We start from the raw sequence: 8838 nt of genomic DNA, 5'->3' as shown, positions 1-8838 counted from the left end.
GCAGCTATAATGGTTTTAAAAAAAACACAGAAAAAACTTGCTCTGGATTTAAACTATTTGCAATCAGAAACCTTTCCCAATCTGTTGAGGGTGATAAATAAATAAATATTTATTATTTATACCCCACCCATCTGACTAATCAAGCTGTAGATTAGTCTACCTTTTGCCCATGCCTAACTTACACCACCACAAGGTGGGTCTCTCTCTCCCCCCCCCCCCCATTAATGTGGTGTTTAGCACAATGCTTCCTGTGTTTAGCTCCTGGTCCCTGTAGACTGCTGCTTGAACAGGAGGTCCATAGAAATCTTGGTGTGAAATTTAACCCTTCCAGCGAACACAAGCTCTGTTGCAGTTTCACACCAGCAGCATAAAAAGGAAAGCTGAGGAGACAGAAACATATCTGTGATCATTAGGACGAATCTAGTTGTCTGCACATTACAGAAAATGAGTCGCTTTTTAGAAAGGGCTTTTAATTGCTTAATCTCAGAAATGTGGACAATGGCATACGTGTTTTATTTTAGGGTCTATCTAGCCCACTCAGAAAATGTAATGGACCTAATTTTCATTTAGTGTAGGTCTGTGCAGTTCCTAAAACATCTAAATGGCTATTAATTTAATCAGGTAATTTAACTATACCTCCAGAAAAGGCCACTAGCTAGTTGTCACGCATTGATTATGAGGATGACATTTCTATCCCATGATGCCAGAGGCACACTTTGATACATCATTTTCTTTTTGAAGGTTAAACTCAGATAACCTGCCTTTGGCATTTAATTAGCTACATATTAAACACTCTTTTAATAATAAAATGATTAAAAATTTTATTGCTTCTCAAATGAGGCCCTTTTAGATAGATTTAATGACTTGGTTTGAGCACTGTAGTTTGTGAACCAAACCTTAGGCCAGGATGTGTTCTAATGATATGCTTTACAGCTTGCAAAATCTGTGTTTTATTCAAATGGCTGCCATAATCATTTTGGGCAAAACTTATAATGCTATCTTCTGTGTTTTTAAGTTGAACTGTTAAATGTCATTGAAAAAGTACACAGAACCTTTTTGATTTTCTTTTAAAAAAGCAAAAAATCGGTTCAGTTCAGCACTAATAGTAAGTGGACCTTTGGCAAAATTTGTGTCCTGGATGCTATGCACACACAAGTTTATTGTGGAAAGGTCTGTTTTTTTGGTGTGCCTGTAAAACCATATCATTCTACCGGCAATGAAGAATCATGAGGTAGCTGACCATTTTTGGTCCTTAGTTAACAAAACAAACAAAATCTGCACAAGGAAAAAAATCCTTGAAGAATAACTGTGATATGAAATTTCCATATTGGTTGAACAGTAAACAAACTAGTTTACAACCTAAAGAGGTGGTGTGGTTTCAGTCTGTGACTGATATTTATATATATAATTTAAGGTGTTTATATACCACCTTATATTATTCATTTTTATTTATATATATAATTATATACTTCAAAGTTCCAAAGCAGTGTCCAAAAAAGTTATAATCGTCCACTGCATAAATCAGTTAAAATTAATAACAAAAACAGGAAACACTCTTTAAATTGGTCTGTCTTTATTAGGTTGTATTCAACTAATATTTACTCAGAGTAGACTAACAGGTCCTTTAATTGCAATGGGTCTACTCTAAGTAAAGGTTAGTTGCAAACAACCCGATAAAGACATGTAAAAAAGAGGGCTTTCCTTTGTTACCTAGGACATGTAGTCCGTTGAGAAACGCTTGATAAGCTTGCTAGAAAAACCTCAGAATTTTTCCAAGCAGTGGTTAAAAAACACAGCACGCTAGTTCAGTTTTCCTGAATAAAAGCTTTGAAAGTTCATTCCCACTGGAAAGTATGTGGTACTAGGCTCCAGCTGCCTTTTTAAAGTAGCATGTATTTCATTGCCTGAGAGTCACACAAAGACAGACCTTTGCTCTTCCACCTCCAGTTAGGAGAAGCATCTGAGGCTTTATGGAAACGCAATGTTTCTGTTAACTTTGTAAATTTATGTTATGCAAAGCCAGCAATTCTCCCTTCTGCAATTTAGAGGGCAGCCTGTGGAGCCTGGCAGGTACAACGCGAGGAGGTGGAAGGAGGTCTGAAAGGGCTTGGAAGGCTGCTAATTTACAATGCCTAAAAAAACCCTAAACTGTAAAAATGCCAGCAGAGCTAACAGCAACAAAAGTTAAGCAGGGATACTCTGTGCAGTTGAGGACTTAGGAGAAGGGCTGTAGCTTAATGGTAGACCTTTGGATGCAAACGGTCCCTGGTTCCATCACTGGCAGCTCCCGGTAGGGTTGGAAATGTCTCTTGCCTGAGACCAGGGACAGCCATCACCAGTCATTGCAGATAATACTGAGCTCCCTGGACTGATAGTATAAGGCGGCTTCCTATGTCCCGATTTATATCAGCCCTTTGTGGGGAAGGCCACACCTCAGTGGTAAAGAATCTGCGTTGCATTCAGAAGACCACATCTTTACCAGTTACTCTGGCTCCCAGTGGAGTTTCGGGTCAGGTTTAAGGTGCTGGTTTTGACCTTTAAAGCCCTTTGTGGCTTAGGTCCCTCGTACTTACAGGACTGCCTCTCCTGGTATGCCCCGCAGAGGACCTTAAGGTCCATGAATAATCATAGTTTAGAGGTCCCGGGCCCTAAGGAAGTTAGATTATCCTCCACCAGGGCCAGGGCCTTCTCAGTGATGGCTCCGACCTGGTGGAATACGCTGTCCCATGAGACCAGAGGCCTGCAGGATTTAACTTCCTTCCGCAGGGCCTGTAAGGCAGAACTATTCCGCCTGGCTTTCAATTTGAACCTGGCCTGATCTTTTGTTCCCCTTCCTTCCCTCCCCCTCCCCTTTTTGTGAAGATTCCCCACTCTGGGATCCCACATCTGGTTCTCCCCTGGCCTCCTTGCTGGCCCAAGTGGGACTAATTTAGCCAGCTAGCCCTGGTGTTCATCTAATGTTTATTGGATGGATTTCCCCCCTAAATTGATTTTTGATTCTTGATTTTATTGTTATTTACACTTTATATTGTATTTTATGCTGGGGTTTTTTTATAGCATCAATTAAGTGTTTAAAATTTGGTGTTAGCCGCCCTGAGCCTGGTTTCCTGAACTGGGAGGGGCGGGGTATAAATAAAAATTTATTATTATTATTATTATTCAGTCTACAGCATCTGCAGGTAGGGCTGGGAATCTCCCCTTTCTGGAACCTTGAAGAGCCACTGCCAGGCAGAATGAACAATGCTGAGCTAGACGGACTAAAGCTCTGACTTGATATAAGGCATCTTCCCGTGTTCCTATCTTCCTGGTTGCAGTACCTGTCGCAGTACCACCTTCCCCCATGCAGTGAGTACTATGAGGTGTGATAGAATGAGCTCCAACAATGCTTAGCCAGCCAGCCAGCAAGGTACTGCCCATCTGGGGCTTCCGATTGGCCTATTTAAAGCCCACATTTTTGCAATGAATCCCCACTCCTTGATTCTGCCGGCCAGGGAATTTCTTAAAGTCCAGCAAGACATGTGAGTCCTAGCTGCTGGGGAGGATGGACAGAGTCAGGGTCCACAACCACCACCCTCCTGAGAAGGGATGAGCGGCCATTTCCACAAAAGAGGCCAAATGCCTCTCAGCTGAAATACGGCATAAAGTAGAGGGAATCATTTATTATTTGCTCTTCCTGATACGCAAAGCAGCAGTCAATCCACAACAATGAAAATTTCCACAGAGGTGATGGAGAATGCAGGAAGAGCATTGTTTACCAGGCTCTTCTCGATTCTTCACCCTGCACCTGGTTTTCCATGTCGGACATATTTGTTGTGGTGCGAATACATTCAAGGACCTGCAGGAGAGACCCAAGGGAGCCACATACAGACTGCAGATTGCCTACATGTGTGTTACTGTTTTGAATGTTATGTCTGTCTGTCTGTCTCTCTCTCTCTCTCTCTCTCAAGTTTCTGAGAAATCTTCAGAGGCAGCCCATAGCTACATACCCTTCAGGGCATTGCACATGGGACTACCACCTTGCTGAAGCTAATTGGGCCTATATCCAGTCAGTGCCTGCATAGAGAACCATCTGGAAAGTCTCATGTACACCCCCCCCCCCCGGTTCTGTGAGAAAATAAATAAATGTAGGACGAGCAGCAATGCTTGGTGAACTGTGTTTAGTTTGTTAGGCGACAAGCTGTGCCAAGTGGGCATCAGTGGTTCATATATTTCACACATAGCCTTGGTGCTATTTGGCTCACTTCACACATGTGATATTCTTATGCAGGCATACTTGACCATTGGTCATGCTGGCTGGGGTTGATGGGAGTTGGAGTCCAGTGACATTTGGAGGGCCACAAGTTTGTCATCCCTAGTCTAATACAAACCCTGCTGCAGGCCTGTATTTAGAGGTCTGCCTGAGTGCTCTGTAAAGCCCCTACTTAATGAGCCAGTTATTAGTGCCTGTTTGGAGACAAAGTACAACAGACAACGTGTAGGGGAAAATATGTGTGTGGCCATACAGATGGTCATGTGTAAAGACTGTGCATATTTTGAGAAGCCACTATTTCCCAAAGCATGTGCATGAGGCAAATTAAACACATGTGAGATCTTCACACATTGTTCCCCACTACCACCAGAACTAAGCAGAAAATCTATTGTATTTGAACCAGCCATGTATTAATTATTATTATTATTTATGAGACACCTCATAAAGTAAATGCTGTAGGCATCATACAAAATAAGAAATGAGAATAGAACACCACAATAAACGAACAACAATAAAACCACACTGCAATAAAAATTCACAAGTAGCTTGAGAGACAAGCGCACGTTAAAATCAAATACAAAACCAGTGTGATAAAATAGCACAGAGAGCACAGAACCAAAACATCCATCAGGTTGCATATCTATGTGCACACTTACCTGAGAGTAAACCCCATTGATTACAGTGGGGAATATTTCTGAGTAAAAACACATAAATCTGCACTGATAAACTGTGAGATATGGAGCTGGTGTGTGTTGTATTGTAAACTAAACTGCAAGAACCTTTTCAAAGGGGGGGGGGATGGGGATGGAGAGGAATACATGTGAAACTTCATCCATGGGGAAAATGTGGCGGCATTCCCCGAAACCTCGCCTCCTTCGTCTGGATATTCTAGTATTTTTGAGTGATAATTTGGTAGGATTAAATTATGTTCATGTGACAGCTCAACCTCACTAATGAGGTACATTTCAGTAAATTGTTGACAGAACTGTCTGGAAGGCTTCTTTAATTTACCAACACGTAACAACATGGGAAAAGCATTATTCAAGCCGATGAAGATGAATAAGCAGTGGGGATTGAAGGTGGGGGGCAACCTTTCAGCTTTAAGACATGACAACCTGAAAGCATTTTTGTCACTTGCTGTACTTAGCCTGAGGCCGTTGTACCTGTTAGTGTGATTGACTTACCAAAGCAACAGAAGAGATTATGCATTTTAAACACTACATGGTAAAGCGAGGGGGGGCAGGCTGGGTGTGAGGGAGATTCTTTCTTCTTTTGGGAGGGGGAGCCTGTTTTGTGCGAGGGTGTTTTACAGAGAAGAGAATTAGAGAGATATTTTTATATATATATAAAAAAATACATTACCTTCCATCAATCTGCTACATGGGTGCTTTTATCTAAAATAATTCTTGAGGAGCGTCATTGGAAAATACTTCGATATACCACAGCGGAGAGAGAGATTCAGAAGGAAAACATAACCTTTTGCTCAGATGAATAATTTCTTCGAAATGAAGGAAAAGGGGGAGGAAGTGGGAGACAAACTTAATGTCCTCTAATAAAACTGGCATGCTGATTCTAAACAAGTTAATGTGGAGCTAAATATTCTTTTGAATTTTCCTGGGTCCCTCAAAAGTATTGCAGTCATGTTCCTTTCACTAGGAAATGTCAGATTTCCACCCCACCTCCCTTTCTAAGTGACGAGTGCAGTTCTATGTTTCAATACACAGAACTGCCACAACACACCACATTTGGTCCTGCATGAGTCACGGTTCTGCATGTGCCTTCTGACTGGAAAAAGGCAAATTCAGTGCAGTAACTCAGGCAGAGAGAAGATGGGCAACCTCTGCTGAGGGCAAACCTGTTTACTGTGTCTCTGCACTGGGAGCGACTGTGTGAGCCAGACTTACCAGTTCAGAGGTGTGTTGCAGAATGACCTGCCCACAGCAAAAGCTGATTGGAAGGGGACAAGGCCAGAGCAGTAAATCATGCAGAGATGCAACTGGCAAACTCCTCCAAGGACATGCAATTTTGCTTCATCTCTGTACACTGGACAGGCTTGGCCAAGCCATTCAATCTCCCTTAGAGCTGCTCTTCTCCAACTGATGCCACTTAGAAAGGGGCAATGCCAGAGCAATGACTCACAGAGAGTTGTGATTCGTGCATGGGCTGGTGGTAAGGAACCGGAAAACCAGTCCCTGGAGAGCAATGGTGGGAGAGAGCTACTGCCTCACTGCCCTGCTTTGGGGCTTCCCAGAGGCATCTGGCTGGTCACAACACACTAATATCCTCTCATAGCACATCATACTGGGATAACTGCTGAGCACATTCTGTCCATGCATTGCTTTGGGGATTTCTTCACCTCTGTGGAAAAGTGCAAAGTTTTGATGTATCGAATTGTGATGTTTGTTTGTTTGTTCATTGAGAACGTTTTCCAGACGTACGAAGAAGTGTCTCAAGTGAAGAATAACCTGGAAGGCGGAGCAAGGGAAAGGAAAGGCGAACGTCTGACATGGAACAGCTCTTTTCAAATTGTTTCTGAGGACCCCTGCTCCTTGTACTCCTGGTGACAGCTGATTGAAAGCACCGATGCACTGCAGTGACATCAACAACAAAGGAGAAAAATAGAGCCAGGTAACACAGGCAATGTATCTTAAAACTCTCTCTCACACACACCACTTTCTTGAGCTAGAGAAGGCTGATGTATGACTTGGGGGTTCCGTCCAGTCCAGTTTCGTTTCAAACGTCAATGCAAAACCATACATTTTGCAAACAGTGCCATGAATATGTGCAACAAACAGATGAGTGCAAAGGAGAGTATGATTGATAAAACATCATTTACACAGCAGTTTCAAACATATATAAGAACATCAATCTAGACACTAATAGCATGGGCACAGGGAGGGGAGGTTTAAGCCTTCCGTCTCTAGCTATGATCTTGCAGGAAATTGCTCCCACCCCACACATACTGCAGTTAGCATTGGAAGCAAGCTCCCAGTTTGTTCAATAAATTTATATACAGCTTATAATTAGAAATAGTATCCAGGACAATTTGTCCCATATAGCCAATGGTACAGGAGCAAACAATCACAACCCTTTCCCTTAGTGGTAATGACTAGGCCACACATATAGCTTATCTCAATTCTGCTTGACGATGAAATGGGACTAATGAGAAGATGGTAATAAATCCTCAGATCTATACCTTTTATACTCTGTGAAACGGTGACTGATTATTGGAAGTATTGATAGTGTGTTTTCATTGAACGACACGTGTGCTTTCAGATGTGCTTCCTATATTTGACATTTTAAAGTGTATACATGTTTTTCATTTTTCTTAAAAAAAAATACAGTAACAGAATTTCTGGTTTTGTACTGTTCTGAGAATTTGGTCTTTTCGAGCAAATAATTTGGATGATGTTGCTGCAGTATTCTGGATTTCTTTTAGCACAAAATATACTTGGCCCTGATTCCTTTGAGGTGTCATTATAAGAAAAAATGTGCTCCCTTCACTGAGTTGCTTTCAAACTCAAACATGTCAGACCAGCTGACCACCTAGATCATGGGTAGGCAAACTAAGACCCAGGGGTCAGATCCAGCCCAATTGCCTTCTAAATTTGGCCCGCGGACGGTCCGGGAATCAGTGTGTTTTTACATGAGTAGAATGTGCCCTTTTATTTAAAATGCATCTCTGGGTTATTTGTGGGGCCTGCCTAGTGTTTTTACATGAGTAGAATGCGTGCTTTTATTTAAAATGCATATCTAGGTTATTTGTAGGGCATAGCAATTCGTTCATCCTCCCCCATATAGTCCGCTCCCCCAAGGTCTGAGGGACAGTGGACCGGCCCACGGCTGAAAAAGTTTGCTGACCCCTGACCTAGATGTATTCTCTCTACTGCAACCGCCAGTGGACATCTCTTTGGTCTGGGGCGGCGGAGGGGGCATTTTTCAGCTGGGAGGTGCACATTCCCTTCTGCACAACCTCCATGGGGCAGGACCAGAGGTGAAAATGGCTTTTCTGTGGCTCCAGAGAGTGAGACTTTGAATTACAAGAAAACGAATGAGGGAGCGTGTTATGTACAGAGTTGAATAGGATCCAAACTGCAGCAGTCTGATTGGTCCTAGAACAATAGGATCCAAAAGGCAGCAGTCTGATTGGTCCTAGAACAATAGGATTCAGAATGCAGCAGTCTGATTGGTCCTAGAACAATGCAGCAGTATGATTGGTTGGCAGGAACCACCCAATCATGCTCCAGATAGAAGTGAATCCACAACCTGATTGGCTTACAGTAGAATTCTGGAATTAGCCAATCATGTGCAGCCCATTGTGTAAATAATGTATATAAAGCAGATACTTTGAGGGGACTTTCATTCATTCCTCCTCACCACTATGAGCTGAATAAAGAGTATGAAATCACTTTGCGACTCTGAGTATATTTCACTGGCGACGAAGGTGGGATCCCGCTGAGCTGACTGCCACACACAGCACCGCAGTACCGCCACCTGCCGCACCGCTGCCTCGCACCGTGTATCCAGGCTTCAGCTCCAGGACACAAGGAACTCAGAATGGCAACCGACAGCAGCTTCTCGCGGTTCAA

This window comes from Podarcis raffonei, chromosome 3 (genome assembly GCF_027172205.1).
Source record: "Podarcis raffonei isolate rPodRaf1 chromosome 3, rPodRaf1.pri, whole genome shotgun sequence".
NCBI lineage: Eukaryota > Metazoa > Chordata > Lepidosauria > Squamata > Lacertidae > Podarcis > Podarcis raffonei.
This window is presented reverse-complemented; position numbering follows the sequence as displayed.